Below are 14,583 nucleotides of genomic sequence, written 5' to 3' on the forward strand. Positions count from 1 at the left end.
TTGTTCCTACATCCAGCAAACATGGAAGCTATCCTATCTTTTTTACCTTTGCTGTACAACTGAACCATTATAGAATATCTGTTTTTCATTGAGAGTTCTGCTGGCTGACTGACCATAAAAGTAATTCCATTTTATTTTCTGTTATATCTGAAGTTATAAGTGGAGACCCTTCCAACTGTGAACAAATGCAGACTAGTATATCCATGAAAGCCATTTGTTTTGATTTTGATGAAACAAATTACAATTCAAAACATATTGTGTTTTGTTTAACTGACAAAACTGATAGTCATTAATTAATGAGAGTAAGTCCTATCTTAGACTTATAGCAGTGGATCTCACCGTCTGCCGCTCAAAGTCCTGTTGTGGTGTCGCAAAATGGCATGCCACATGCTGCTGCTGAAGGAACACTCAAATTGCCCCAAAGCAAGTAAGGTGACAGTGGGGGTGGGACATGGACAGTTGGGGAAGAGTGGGGTAGGCAGGAAGTGGTTTGAGGGCAGGAGGGGCTGGATCTCGGTGGCAGTCTTACATGTTGGGATCCTGTCCCCCTTGTCCTGATCTGACACAGCCCCAAGACTCCTTGGACTTACACCATCTGAATAGCTGGCATAGGTCTGAGGAAACTCATGGCGGGGGAGCTTATGGGGAAGTACATCAAAAATATTTCAACTTTCCTCTCCCAGACCATCTGGCCACCTCTACCACCACTGGATGCAGTGTGCACTCTGCTGGCACTACTGTATCACATAGATGGGGAATAGAATTAGGGCATGAGTACATTACGTACCATCACAAATGCTACATTTCTTCTATAAGCATTTCAATCTGCATTCATCTTGAAACACCTATTCACTGAGCACCATCGTTCATATATAAGTTGTAATTAGAACTTCCTCATAGGTTGTTGAACTTTCCTGACAAGGATAGGATTGTTTGAGTGGCATAAGCTTCATATCACAATCACTTAATGTTTGTTTCTTGTTGTTTGGTCAATTGGACCACTTCAAACATTGCAGATTGCCTAGTTCAGAAATCCCATCATTTAGGACACAACGGGCAACCTGCAGGTAAATCTGGAATATCTTGATTGACAACATGCATGAAGTGCTTTGCTGTTGCAAATTGTGGCTGAATATCTATGTAAAAACCTGAACCACATACACCTGGTTTAGGTTAGTTGGCAACCTTCAGTCTCGAAAGACTATGGTATCGCGCTCTGAATGATGGTTCTGGAACAGTGTCTAGTGTGGCTGAAAAGGCCGATTCGGGAGTGACAATCCCTTCCACACTGGGAGCAAGTGCAGTCTGTCCCTGGTCTGTCTCCCTGGCTGTGGGCCTTCCTTCTTTGCCTCTTTGCCTCAGTCTGTTGGCCAAGTGTCTCTTCAAACAGGGAAAGGCCATGCTGCACAGCCTGCCTCCAAGCGGGCCGCTCAGAGGCCAGGGTTTCCCGCTTGTTGAGGTCCACTCCTAAGGCCTTCAGATCCCTCTTGCAGATGTCTTTGTATCGCAGCTGTGGTCTATCTATAGGGCGCTTTCCTTGCACGGGTTCTCCATAGAGGAGATCCTTTGGGATTTGGCCATCATCCATTCCCACGACATGACCGAGCCAACGCAGGCATCTCTGTTTCAGCAGTGCATACATGCTAGGGATTCCAGCTCGTTCCAGGACTGTGTTGTTTGGAACTTTGTCCTGCCAGATGATGCCGAGGATGCGTCGGAGGCACTGGAGAGGACACTCCAACTTTGCCATACGACGTCAGCACAACACAGGTAGCAGCAGTACACCTGGTTTAGAACCTGACAATCAAGTTTCAGTTTTTCATAACAAATTGTTTCCATATCACCACAGACACCCGAATATAAGGCAATCTCACAGATAAGAATATAAGGCAATCTCACAGAGAGCAGTTTTGAGCAAAGAAATCATGAAATTTTCTATGACCCTCGGATAAGTTGGGGAAGCTTAAACTTAGGGGGGCGTCTGACTGTAGTTTTGTCTGATTTCACCTGAAGTCAGATCCTGAAAAATAACCTATCAGTAATTGTTACCCAGGAACTGCACAATCTTTAATTTATTAAAAATTTAGTAAAAGATCGTAAGATACGTTTTTAATCATTAACTTTTTAAATTATGGTCTTCACAACCTTTTTGTCCATACTATCAGAGTAAATCCCCTGTAAACAACATATCAGTAAAACCATTAATCAAATCCTTCTTTAAGGTGCTTGGTGTGTTAAACCTGAGACTCTACGTAGACAAAATATAATGCATAACTGGGAGAGTGCAGTTCAGTGGAGAGGCATGCAGTGAGCATGAACAAGCACAGCTACACATAGCTGCAAATCTAATTACTCAGAAATAGACCCCATTGCTTTCCATGGGTGTTATTCTTAAGTAATGGTGCACTGAATTGTAGACTTCGTTTCAAACAGAAATGAGGATTACACCCTGGGGTTTTAAAAACCAGACCTCTGCCAAACATTTGCAAAATGAAATGAGGGTGCAGAAGGGTCTGCTAAAGAGAACAAGGCTTGCTTGATTTAAATGGAAACCTTACGCCCTGGCTTTCTATTTTCCAAAATAGAAAGTTAACTTTGGCTGCAGCTTGCCCTGGAGGGGTTGCCATGGAGACTAATAGCCCTCTAATTATCTATGCATTGTCTTCTTGCTTCTCCTGGTGCTGCAGCCTGCCTGAACAGCCCTGACCTTGCAGATAAGGCAAGGAGATGATCTAAGTTTGATTTATTGGCAGAAATTTCTCGACTTATAGGCGAGTATGTATAGCTTTTCTCTCTCCCCCCCCCTTCTTCAATCTTGGGGCTCTGGCCAGGTTGCAATTGTAAAACTAGTATGTGAGTTCAAGGAGGACTTTAGGCTTGTTTTTTATAAACATCAGTCACCCTTGTGACATAGCAAGGTGCTTTGGGAAACAGAGGGAAGCCTGAAAAACAGTTAGTGATGTGCCTAAGGAAGAGGGGGGGGGCAGCTGTTTAAAGTAAAAAAAAAAGTCACTGGTCACATGAGTAGTCTTTGGATGAGTCTATATTAGCTGTTTGCATACTGGTCCTAGAATGTGGTTACAATAAGGAATCGCTAGGTTGCCTGCAACTATTTTACTAGCTTTTACCACACTAGCTTGTTTTTCATGGAACTGCATAGCTGAATTATAGCCATGATGTATAACTGATATCAGTGGACTAAATTGGAATTTCACTCTTATTTGCCATAGTTTTGCAGTTAGGGAAATGCAGGACCAGGAAGTAGCCTTATCGTGCCCTGTGTGGCTACTTGGGTATCGGCAATAAAACATGATAAAACGTGACAAAGTCCTCATATTGCAAAGTAAAATCGCACTCACAAGAATTCCATATTATGATTCTGCTTCAGAAAAAAATGTCTGTTGATCTTGTAAGTGCGAGTTGAATCTGCTTGTGTTATGTAGAGGGCTAAATTGACAAAGAACTCTTACTTTATTTTATTTTATTGGTGAGACGTAAGCAGACTGTGGGTGTTTTTCAAAAGTTGTGAGTCTGCAAAGTGTTAGGCAAGAGGCAGACAATGTGTGGGTGGATAATGTTTCCTTAACATTTGCACTTCTTTGTTATTGTTGACAGGAGCAGAAGATGAAATCCTTGCTTCAGGATTTATGATATTCTGTTTATTATTACAGCCTTTCCTAAGAAAGTGCAAAAACAAAAAAAAGATGTTAGTACTAAAAAGAGCACAAACATGGTGCTAACCCAATGTGGGCTAATATTGTGACCACATATTGTGATTGACCACATGCAACTAATGGAGAGCTGGGTAACTTTGCAGCAGGAGAAAAGTAAAGTGCAAGTTACTTGTTCACTATTTTTTTCTTTAAGGGGGGGTATGCATCATGCTGCAGCATATAGCCTTTTAGCAATGGTTCCCAACTCTTATGGAGGAGTTGAGAACCACATGAATCTTTGTAAGGGAGGGGCTGTGTCCCCAGGATCTCACTGTTGCTGGGGACAGAAGGGAGGTTTTATCTACAGCTAGAACCAGCCAACAGGGGGTGCAGGGAGCCCTGCGGTCCCCACGGCAGGTCTCCCCAAGCTTCCAGTTAACTAAAAATAGAGACTGGAATCCACTTCCAGGTTTCACAATTGAAAACTGGAAGTGGTTTCCTATCACTATTTTTAGTTAATCGGAGGTTTGGGGAAACCTGAGAAGGCATCTGCAGGGCTCCCTGCACCCCGCAGGAGGCTGGCACTTGCTGTAGGTAAGTAAAACCCCCCATCCTCTGTCCCCAGCAGCAGTGTGATCCTGGAGATTGCATGGCTGCCATCCCCCCACCCTGCCCTTTAAGGAGCCAGGGCCAAGTGCTTCCCTGGTTTGTGGGTCACAATCCACCAGTTTGGGAACCACTGCTTTATGACGTAAACTTACAAACTGAGGACATGGGGATGAGTAGATTGCATTCTGGGAGATAAGTTACCAACCTCAAGACTCCTTGATCAGGTGTCTCCAGGAATCAGCCTCAATTTCCAGGTGGCTACTGAAAAAAAAATCTTGGAAATTTTAAAAGGGCCTCCAGGAATTTTCAATACTGAATTAGGTTGGAAAAAAATTTCCAGTGATAGCTTCAGTCAGAGTTGGCAACTCTAGAAGTGATCACTCATCTTCCATTATAAACACTGGCGCATGTTGCAGTGCATGAATGCCAAGGGCCTGCTGGGAGGGCTGAGAGAGTTCCGTTAGGCCCAGTGACATTCCTTTTTCCCCCTTATGAAGCTGTGCCTAGACAGAGATCAGCAATAGACCATACCCTAATATTTGCAAAAAGCAAAATTAACAGTGAAATGGTAGGCAAGGAGAACTCATACTGGTATTCTCCAGATGTCTGCTTTCCAACTTCTTCTTTTTAAAGGCTGTTATGATTTTAGATATTTATTTGCATCTTTCGATTTACGAAATCTTAATTTGGATGTTTTTGAAATAGCGCAATTTGCAAATTAAGACCAGAAGTGCAATTTGTGCGACTTCGTTTATGAAATAGTGTTGTATAGCTTTCCACGCTTTCACATGTTTGGCCAGCAAGAGAGACATATTTCAAATGAAGTTGGATTAAGAAAGTATGTATTTATGTACGAACTCTATAGTGCTATATTATAAACTAAGCTTTCTGTACTGCTTTCCTAATATTCAAGTGGGATTATGCCTTTTCACTGGCCCTCTTGAACCTCTTTCTCAATCTCCCTCCCTCTTGCTTATTCTCTGCCCCTCCCCTCCCTCCCAAGGCAATTGCCATATGATAGCAAAGAAGTGACACATTAATGTAGCACCTCTATGGGGCATTTTTTTCTGTTCATATTGCATGAAAGAATCGGATGATTGGAAATAGAGCAGCTGCCTCTGAGCTGATGCTACTGTTGAGTTTCAGAGAAGAGAGCCAAGGTTCCTTCTGGCATAATCCTTGCCTTACCTGGCTCGCCAGTCTAGATAAGCCCAGCTCCACCAGCTGCAATGGTTGCAGATCTCACCATCCACCCCCATCCCCGCCTCAACCTGCCCTTCCTACTTCTCCATCAGCACTTTAAAAATCTGACAGGCTGGGGGAGAAGAACTGTGGTCAGGCTCCTAGAATGCATTCCAGATGCAGACTCTTGGTTTGAGGCAACTTTAAGGTGAGGCAAGGAGCATGGGAGGGGTCTCACTTCATTCTTGTGGCTTTTAAGAAATTTTGGCTTTTAAGGAACCTTTAAGGAATTTTGGAGGAGAAAATTCACTACACTGATTTGTATCCTGTTGATGTTTGGTTTCCAGTATACTTGAGGCCCTAAACTCGTGGGGGTGGGGAAAAGACTCTCTCTCTCTCTCTCTCTCTCTCTCTCTCTCTCTCCAACTTTTGCCATGGAAGTGGGGAGATATTCCCCTCCACATGTAAACAAAGAAACAAAACTTCAGGAAAGTAAGTGTGCTCTAGATTCCCAAGCATCTCCATGCCCCAGAGGCTCTGGGTAATTCCCTTCTCTCTCCCTTTTGGAGCAAGGTGGAATATAAGTTGATCAATAAATACAGGTCGGCTCTTTTTATATGTGAATTCAGTACCTGTGGATAGGGCCTCTGAGAGGAATTTTATCAGGGGGAGGGGTGAAACAGAGCGGGTGAGGGTGGTGATGGGCAAGCAGAATGGGGCAAGGGGGAGGCAAAACAGGGTGGGGGAGGGCGGAGACAGCCTGAAAAGTCTTTGGAGCCCAGATCTACCCACCCATGTGGCATCTGCATCTAGATACAATAATACAGAAAGCCAAACACACTCCTAAGCCTCTCTAAAATCTTTCAAATATAGAAAATCACGTAGAAAATTAGCATCATATTTAGGCTCACACTAGAATGAAAAGTATCCTTTGCATACCAAAACTTGCATCTGCAAGTTCCGTAGTTCTGCAACTACAGTTCTGCTTCTGCAACTGTGTCCCTGAGCTCCTATACACTCTTTCATGGCAAGCAGATCTATGAGCCAAAGAGCTACTGTAGCAGGCCAGTTTCCTTCCAGATCTGAGGCTGTGTTAAGGAGTGTAATGTGTGCATTCCTCGGCCCTGCATATATGATTTGCCAGTAGCTGCAGCCTTACGCTTGTGGTACTGTCCCCAGCATCTCATGCGGGCCACAAGTCTGCGTAGATAGGAAAATGTAAGATCCCAGGAAATTTGTGAGTTCCCTTCTTTGGCTCCTGGACCCCTTTTTGACCCTGGGCTCAGGTAGAAATTACCTGCTTTACTCCCTTCCCCTAGGCCCTGTCTGGAAATTTGATTTTCCATGGGTTCCAAATTCACAAGGTAGCCCAACCTGGACTGTGAGGTACTCGGATACTGATATAGAGATACTGATCTACAGTATCAAAATTGGGCTGAACATATCACATTTGCTACATTGTTTTAAATGGAGTTGAGTTAAAGGAAAACCAGAAAAAAAAATTATCAATTCAGTGGGACGGCTGAATTGGATGGTCCCCAAGAGTACACCATTGAAGAACTGCTGGTATGCCAATCACTGCCCTCAAATGAAATCCATTGCATTGTTTGCTCCAACAAAAGCAGTGGAGTTCATACATGCCAGGACTATAATAATCATATTCATGTTATTTTCCGGCTTAAATCCTGGAAATGCTGAATGATCACATTGCACAACTCCACTTGGCAGTACAAAAAGGAGAAATAGGAATCGGTGAAAAGAGTCTCGTGACAGCCTGCTCAACAAGCAAGGGAATGAGAAGCACATAAAATATAATGCATTTAATTGCAGAAATAGGAGCTTCTTCTGTCCAAATTCCTGTTTCTGACAGTGACAGAGACTAAGAAAATACAAATAGCTTGTGTCACTGATGTGGCAAATGGCAGCTTCTTTTACCTCAGAACTCAAAATGGTATCCTGAAACAACTACTTTCAAGATTGCTGACTTCCAACGGCAAAGAAAACCTTATGAGTTTAAAAGACATCCAAGAAAATAAAGATTTGCCATTGCAATCTGTTGCTACAGAACAATCAATTGAAACTAAACAAGATTTAATGATATGCTGTTGCAAGAGTAAGTGCCAAAGTCAAGGTGCTTTTTGTGCTTAGAATAATGTTCTGTACCTGTATAAATGACCTTGGGTTTGTTGAGCTCTAACGAATAATTAATTTTAAAATTGCCCATGTTGTGTGTCTGATGAATCCTTAAGAAATTTGTTCATAGTTTTCCAAGCCAGTACAAGTCATATATTAGTATATGTTCTGGCATAGGACTCAGACCTCAATGATCCAGGTTCAAATTGCTGTTCAGCCATGAAGCTTCCTGGGTGACATGGGCTAGTCCTTATCTCTCAGCCTCACCGATCTCACAGGATTGTTGTGAGGACAAATGCAGGGAAGGAATCATGTACACCACCCTGAATTCCTGGGAGGAAGGGTGGTATAAACATAAATAAAATAGTATTTGCTTTAGCTGCATTACAGATAACTTATTTTGTAAGTAATAAAAATATTTAATCACACATGGCACAGTATTTATTGAATTTTTCTTGTCTTTAATTTTTAGTAAACATTGCCCATACCAATCCATAAAATTCCTAAAAATAACATATCGTATTCATGTTTTCCTGCATTTCTTATGCCTAATGGCAGCCCAATCATACTTAACTTCCCATTTGGCAATGCAGTTGTGCATATCTGGACTATATCACTAAGTTCACATGGATTCAAGTTGGGGGCTTGACAGCACAATCCTATCCACACTTTCCTGGGAGTAAGCCCCATTGATTCTAATGGAACTTGCTTCTGAGTAGACTTGCATAGGGGGATAGCATATCAGCATGCATCACTCCTGCGGATACCACTCTGTTCCTGGCCCTGATTGTCCCTCCTCCCTGCTCCCATTGTTGCCCCATTTCTCTCTCCCCTGCCCCATTCCCATTCCTCTCTCGCACCCCCTGTGCTTACTTACCAGCACTGGGGGGCATCCTTGGGACAGGCTGCACGGAATAGCTTGCCATGTTCTGCAACTGCTATAAATGGTCTTATACCACCAGAAAGCTTATTCTAGTGCCCTAAGTTGCAAATAGAGTTGGACCAAATGACTACAATCCTATTCTGTCTGACATAGGATTCCCACCAGAGACAGGAATGAGCCTGCTAATCTCACCCATGCAGGCCACTTGGTTACTCTGAACATGTCAAAACTTGCAGCTGGAAGACAAGTGATTCTTAGTTTGTCTTGGGGGTAGCTAAACCTGTGGGTAGCTAGGAGGGTTTAGTCTGGCACCGTTTTAGTGGCAGTTCCAGGAAGGAGTTAAGTGCAGCATACAGTACTGTAGAAAACATTCAAGGATTGTCAGTCCATCACAGTTTTTCCGCTTACTTTTGCAAAAGTGCAGAACTCTGTGGATTTTACATCTGTCATCTAACTGGCTGCACAATTTCTCACATTAATAAAAGTATACGTCAGCTTAAATGTCAAGGATTTCCCATTTGACTTTACAAGGGAATTCCCAAATGGCCTCTGTTTCTTGATCATGTTGATGAGGGCAATTAAAAATTATTATTATATAACAATTTGTTTAATAAATATTACTGCTGCTGCTGCTGCTACTACTACTACTACTACAGGCAATCTTACAGGGAATAGTCACTCTGAGTGGAACTATCCTGAAACCTGATGATCAGAAGCTTTGGAATCACAGGGATTCTTCTTTTAACTTAGTGTACATATGCGAATGCATGCCACAATCTAGCCATTGGTTATTTTATTTATTTAAAAGATTTATATCTGGTTCATGATTTCTGATCATGAAAGAAAGACCAGATTTCTTGACATGCTAAATGACTGTGCCTTGGAGCAGCTAGTCATGGAGCCCACCAGAGCTCAGGTGATACTGTGTGGTACTCACAGAATTTAGGGATGTAAATGTTATTGAGCCACCAGGAAACAGTGACCATGCTGCGATCCATTTTGCCATGCATGTTGGGGGAAGAGTGTCAAGCAGATCTGAAACAAAAACCCTTGTCTTCCAAAGAAGGGACTTCCCTCAAGAAGAAACTGATTAGAAAGAAGTTGAAAGGGAAGGTAAATATAGTGCAGTCCTTCAGAGTGCATGGAGGCTGTTTAAAACAGGTAGTAGAGGCCCGGCAGAAGTGTGTACTGCAAAGAAAGAAGGGCCCGATTAAGTCCAAGAAGGTGCCGGCATGGCTAGCTAACGAGCAAAGTTATAGAGGCTGTAAAAGGCAAGGAAACTTCCTTTCGTAAATGGAATTCCTGCCCAAATGAAGAGAATAAAAAAGAACATAAACTCTGGCAAAAGAAATGTAAGAAGGTGATACATGAGGTCAAGAAAGACTTTGAGGAACACATGGCCAGCAACGTAAAGGAGCATAACAAAAACTTCTTCAAATATATTAGACGTAGGAAACCTCCCAGAGAGGCGGTTGGCCCAGTAGATGATGAGGGAGGAAAAGGAGAGATAAAAGGGGACTTAGAGATAGCAGAGAAATTAAATGAGTTTTTTGCATCTGTCTTCACGGCAGAAGACCTCAGGCAGATACCACTACCTGAACGGTCTCTCCTGACTAAGGAATTAAAGTCAGATAGAAGTTAAAAGAGTAGATGTTTTAGACCTAATTGATAAATTAAAGATTAATAAATCACCAGGCCCAGATGGCATCCACTCAAGAGTTATTAAGGAACTGAAGAATGAAGTTGCTGATCTTTTAACTAAAATTTGTAACTTGTCCCTTAAAAAGGCAACAGTCCCAGAGGATTGGAGGATAGTTAATGTCACACCAATCTTTAACAAAGGAAGGAAATGGGACCCAGGAAACTATAGGCTGGTCAGCCTAACATCTGTTCCAGGTAAGATAGTAGAAAGCCACATTAAAGAAAAAATCTTAAAACACATAGATGAACAAGTCTTTCTGAGAAAGAGTCAGTACAACTTCTGTAAGGGTAAGCTTTGCCTCATGAACTTTTTAGAATTCTGTGAAAAAGTCAACAGGCACATGGATGTGGGAGAACCTGGTGGATATTATGCATCTGGATTTTCAAAAGGCGTTTGACATGGTTCCTCACCAAAGACTGCTGAGAAAACTTCATAGTCAGGGAATTAGAGGGCAAGTCCTCTTATGGATTAGGAATTGGTTAAGATCCAGGAACCAGAGAGTGGGTGTCAATGGGTGGTTTTCACAATGGAGAGAGGAGAAAAGCAGTGTGCCCCAGGGATCTGTGCTTTTCATCCTGTTCATAAATGACCTGGAGGTAGGGATAAGCAATGAAGTGGCCAAGTTTGCGGATGACACTAAACTTCCAAGTGGTGAAGACCAGAAGGAATTGTGAAGAGCTCCAGAAGGATCTCTCCAAACTGGCAGAATGGGCAGCAAAATGGCAGATGAAGTTCAATGTAAGTAAGTGTAAAGTAATGCACATTGGGGCAAAAAATCCAAACTTCACGTATTGGCTAATGGGGTCTGAGGTATCTATAACAGCTCAGGAGAGAGGACTTGGGGCGCTGGTGGACAGCTAAATGAGAGTTCAACCCAATGTGCGGCGGCAGTGAAGAAGGCTAATTCCATGCTAAAGATCATTAAAAAGGGAATTGAGAATAAAACAGCTAATATTATAATGCCATTGTACAAATTGATAGTATGGCCACACCTATTGTGTTTAGTTCCTCACAACTTAAAAAGGACAAATTGGAACTAGAAAAGGTGCAGAAGAGAGCAGCCAAAATGATTACTGGGCTGGGGCACCTTCCTTATGAGGAAAGGCTATAGCATTTGAGGCTCTTCAGTCTCGAAAAGAAGCACCTGAGCGGGGACATGATTGAGACATACAAAATTATGCAGGGGATGGATAGAGGGATGCTCTTTTCCCTCTCACACAACACCAGAACTAGAGGACATCCACTAAGACTGAGTGTTGGGAGGATTAGAACAAACAGAAAATATTTCTTTACCCAGCATATGATTTATCTGTGGAACTCCTTGCCACAGTATGTGGTGATGGCATCCTAGATGCCTTTTAAACAGAATTTGACAGATTTCTGGAGGAAAATTTCATCACAGGTTACAAGCCATGGTGGATACGGACAGACTGGTAGCTCATTATGAGGGCCAGGTAGGAATATTTTTCTGTCATCCAAATTGGCCATGGATGGTAGTTTTTTTCACCTACCCCAAACTGGTGAGGGAGGGAAGGTATATTCAGTAGGCGTCATGCATTAAAAATTGGTCACTTGTGGTTAATAAAGTAGCACCAATCCATTCTGGTGTCTTCGTTGGAGGGAGGGGAGGTATGAGCGTAAATAGAATGCTAGATTCAGGGAAGTAGCAGCGAGCTGCAAGGATCTTGTGGTCTTGTGTGTGTTCCCTGAGGGCCCAATCCTATCCAACACCAGTGTAGCCACAATGCAGCCCTGAGGTAAGGGAACAAATGTTCCCAAACCTTGAGGAGGCCTCTGTGACTGCCATCCCACCACAGGATGCAGTGCATGCCCCACTGGCACAGTTGCACCGAGACTGGAAAATTGGATAGGATTTGACCCTGAGGCATCTGGTGGTCCACTGTGAGATACAGGAAGCTGGACTAGATGGGCCCTGGACCTGATTCAGCAGGACTCTTCTTATGGTCTTATATCTTTTCCCATGCTGAAGGAAATGCCCAAGCATTGCAGGAACAATGCCAAGCATGTTTGGAACATAAGGAAAACCCAAATGGAGCAGAGCAAAGGCCAAAGTGCCAATAGGAATGGACCAATAGTTTTGGCTCATTTTGCACACTTGCCTTCTGCTGTTTAAAACAGAATGGGGAAAAAGTCACCTCCTCAGTGGTACTATGTCAACAGCTTTGTAACTCAACAATTTAGCGTATATTTATTCGGGCGAGAAGACCATGGTTGTGTCAAAGACTTAGAATCCATATTGTTAAAAAAAGTCCAACATTTCATTTTGTTTTTTCAGAACTTTGTCAAGAAAAACACACATAGACAGGACACATTGTTTGCTAAGAGAGCAAGCCAGAAACAGCAGTACCTTCCAGGTGCTTAGGGTTCCATTTTACTGCTGTGTTCTTAAAGCAAACTCAGCCTAATCATAGTATCCTATCTCTACTGGAAACCTCTTCCTTATAAAGTTCTTTAATGCCTGTTCTTTTTAGAACTGGAAGCCACGTATTGCTAATATGTGGAGCCAAAACAACATTTTGTTGATGTTTTGGGGATGTTTAATTATTTTGATAGCTTCTCTGTAAAGCCTTGGGAAATAAAATCTATTACTGAAAAGAACTTGTGTGACTTTGAAATGTATTTGATGACCTGTTTCTATTGTATGCTGTCTATTGCTGATTGATCCAAGTGCATTAAATGGCAGTGCCTCTCATGTTCTGCAAGTCTGGTTTTTATAGAACATTTGGTGGTGCCTGTGTAGACATGATTATACTCACAGGGTATCCTATACACACCAGGTATATCTAGCTGTTGTCTCCGATCCTTAGGATTTTCAGTGCAAGCTAGAGAAGACCTCAGTTTTCAATGCAACCTAGAGAAGGCCTACTGTTTGTTTCAGTGTCCATAATACACAATGTGGCAGCCATCTTTATTGGCATTCGGAGTACCTCAAATTTGTGCAATGAAGCGGCTTATATTGATTGTTTGGTCCTGTCTCCAAATGAACAGACTTTTCTTCAGATGTGGCCCATCTTTACATTTTCTCCAAAGAGAGCAAGCATTCAAAGGATGTGGGAATGAAGAACTAGCCTCTTGCCAAGATGTGAGGCTGAGGCTTAATGAAATAGGTACAATGACTGAAAACCCTTCCTCATTCCATAAAATAACCATTCAGAGAAATAGTAGCAAAACTTTTACCATTTTGAAATTATTGGCTGCCCTTAGAGGCTTGGCCATCTTCCTATTTTTATTGCTTCTCAATAAAATCTCAAAATATTCTGTGAGGAACACCTGAGAATGTACTTAAAATAAATTCAGTCATCTTCAGTATGTACAATTTTTAAAGACTTTCAGCTTCACTTTTAGGTTATATTTAGTTTTCTGGATGTTTTTTTTTAACTTCTAGTCAAAGCAGAGCCAACCATTTATGAAAGCAATAATTTAAGAAAATAGACTGCAGCATTAAACTGCGCTTAATTGCTTGTACATAGAACATTTATACCCAGAAAATTTTCCCTTTTGGTACTTATTCTGGTGGGTTTTGAGAATTATGCGTGGCACTCGACATATTTTTGCCTAGCAGGGTGCTGAATGTCCAACTGAAAACCATCAACTATAGTTGTGAGGAGTCTTTTAGCAACAGCAATTCTTTTGTAATGTATTTTGTTAGCAATGCGATCGAGATTTTACACACTTCTTCTGCATAGTAATTTTCATCTCTAAACAGCAGATGACTTTTTTTACAAATTAGTTGCATGGCAAGTCTTTGCCTTGGAAGTCTCCAAGAATGAGAAATATACACGACTGATGCATTTGAATGTATCAAAGTGACTGATGTCACTCTGAATGCCCTTCAGGGAGATAAAGCAAGGTAGAAATTTAGTAAATAAATGATAATAAAAAACAATTTATTGCACTATTGTTTTTGATGATTGGTTTAAATCTTCATCTCCTGTAAAGCTATTGAATGGGCAGTTCAATCCTACATAACTCCTCGGGCAGCAACGGAGCTATGCCAAGGCGCTGCTTCCTGCAGGGAGATTTGGGTCCTGGAGGCCTCCTTGGGGTAAGAGAACATTTGTTCACTTGCCCTGGGATAAGACTGTGCAGGATTTTGGGTCTACTCAGACCTGTGGCTTTTATTTAGCTGGTGTAAGCCCGAGTGGACCCAGGTTGGGGGATCATGGCCAGGACGGGGGTGGGATATTGATTGCATCACTGTCACCGATACTGCCACCTATCCAGCCTCAATTTGCCCTCTTGCCTGCTCCTATCTACACCCCATTCTACCCAGCCCCATTCTGCCCCTTCCCTACCCCCTGCATTGACATACTGGTGCCCGCAGGCATCCTCTATAGACCTGGCCACTTGCTGGTTGTGGCCAGGATGTGCTGAATTGTTTGTCACATTTTGTGACAGCT

The 14,583-nt window shown here is 42.4% G+C and overlaps 1 protein-coding gene across 4 annotated transcripts in view; it reads left to right on the forward strand.

The window, feature by feature from the left end:
* The window catches only part of LOC136644003 (fibroblast growth factor 14), a 346,427-nt gene that overhangs the window by 326,234 nt on the left and 5,610 nt on the right, over positions 1-14,583 (forward strand). The window lies entirely within an intron of this gene.

The sequence above is a fragment of the Tiliqua scincoides genome, chromosome 3 (genome assembly GCF_035046505.1).
Source record: "Tiliqua scincoides isolate rTilSci1 chromosome 3, rTilSci1.hap2, whole genome shotgun sequence".
Taxonomy (NCBI): Eukaryota; Metazoa; Chordata; class Lepidosauria; order Squamata; family Scincidae; genus Tiliqua; species Tiliqua scincoides.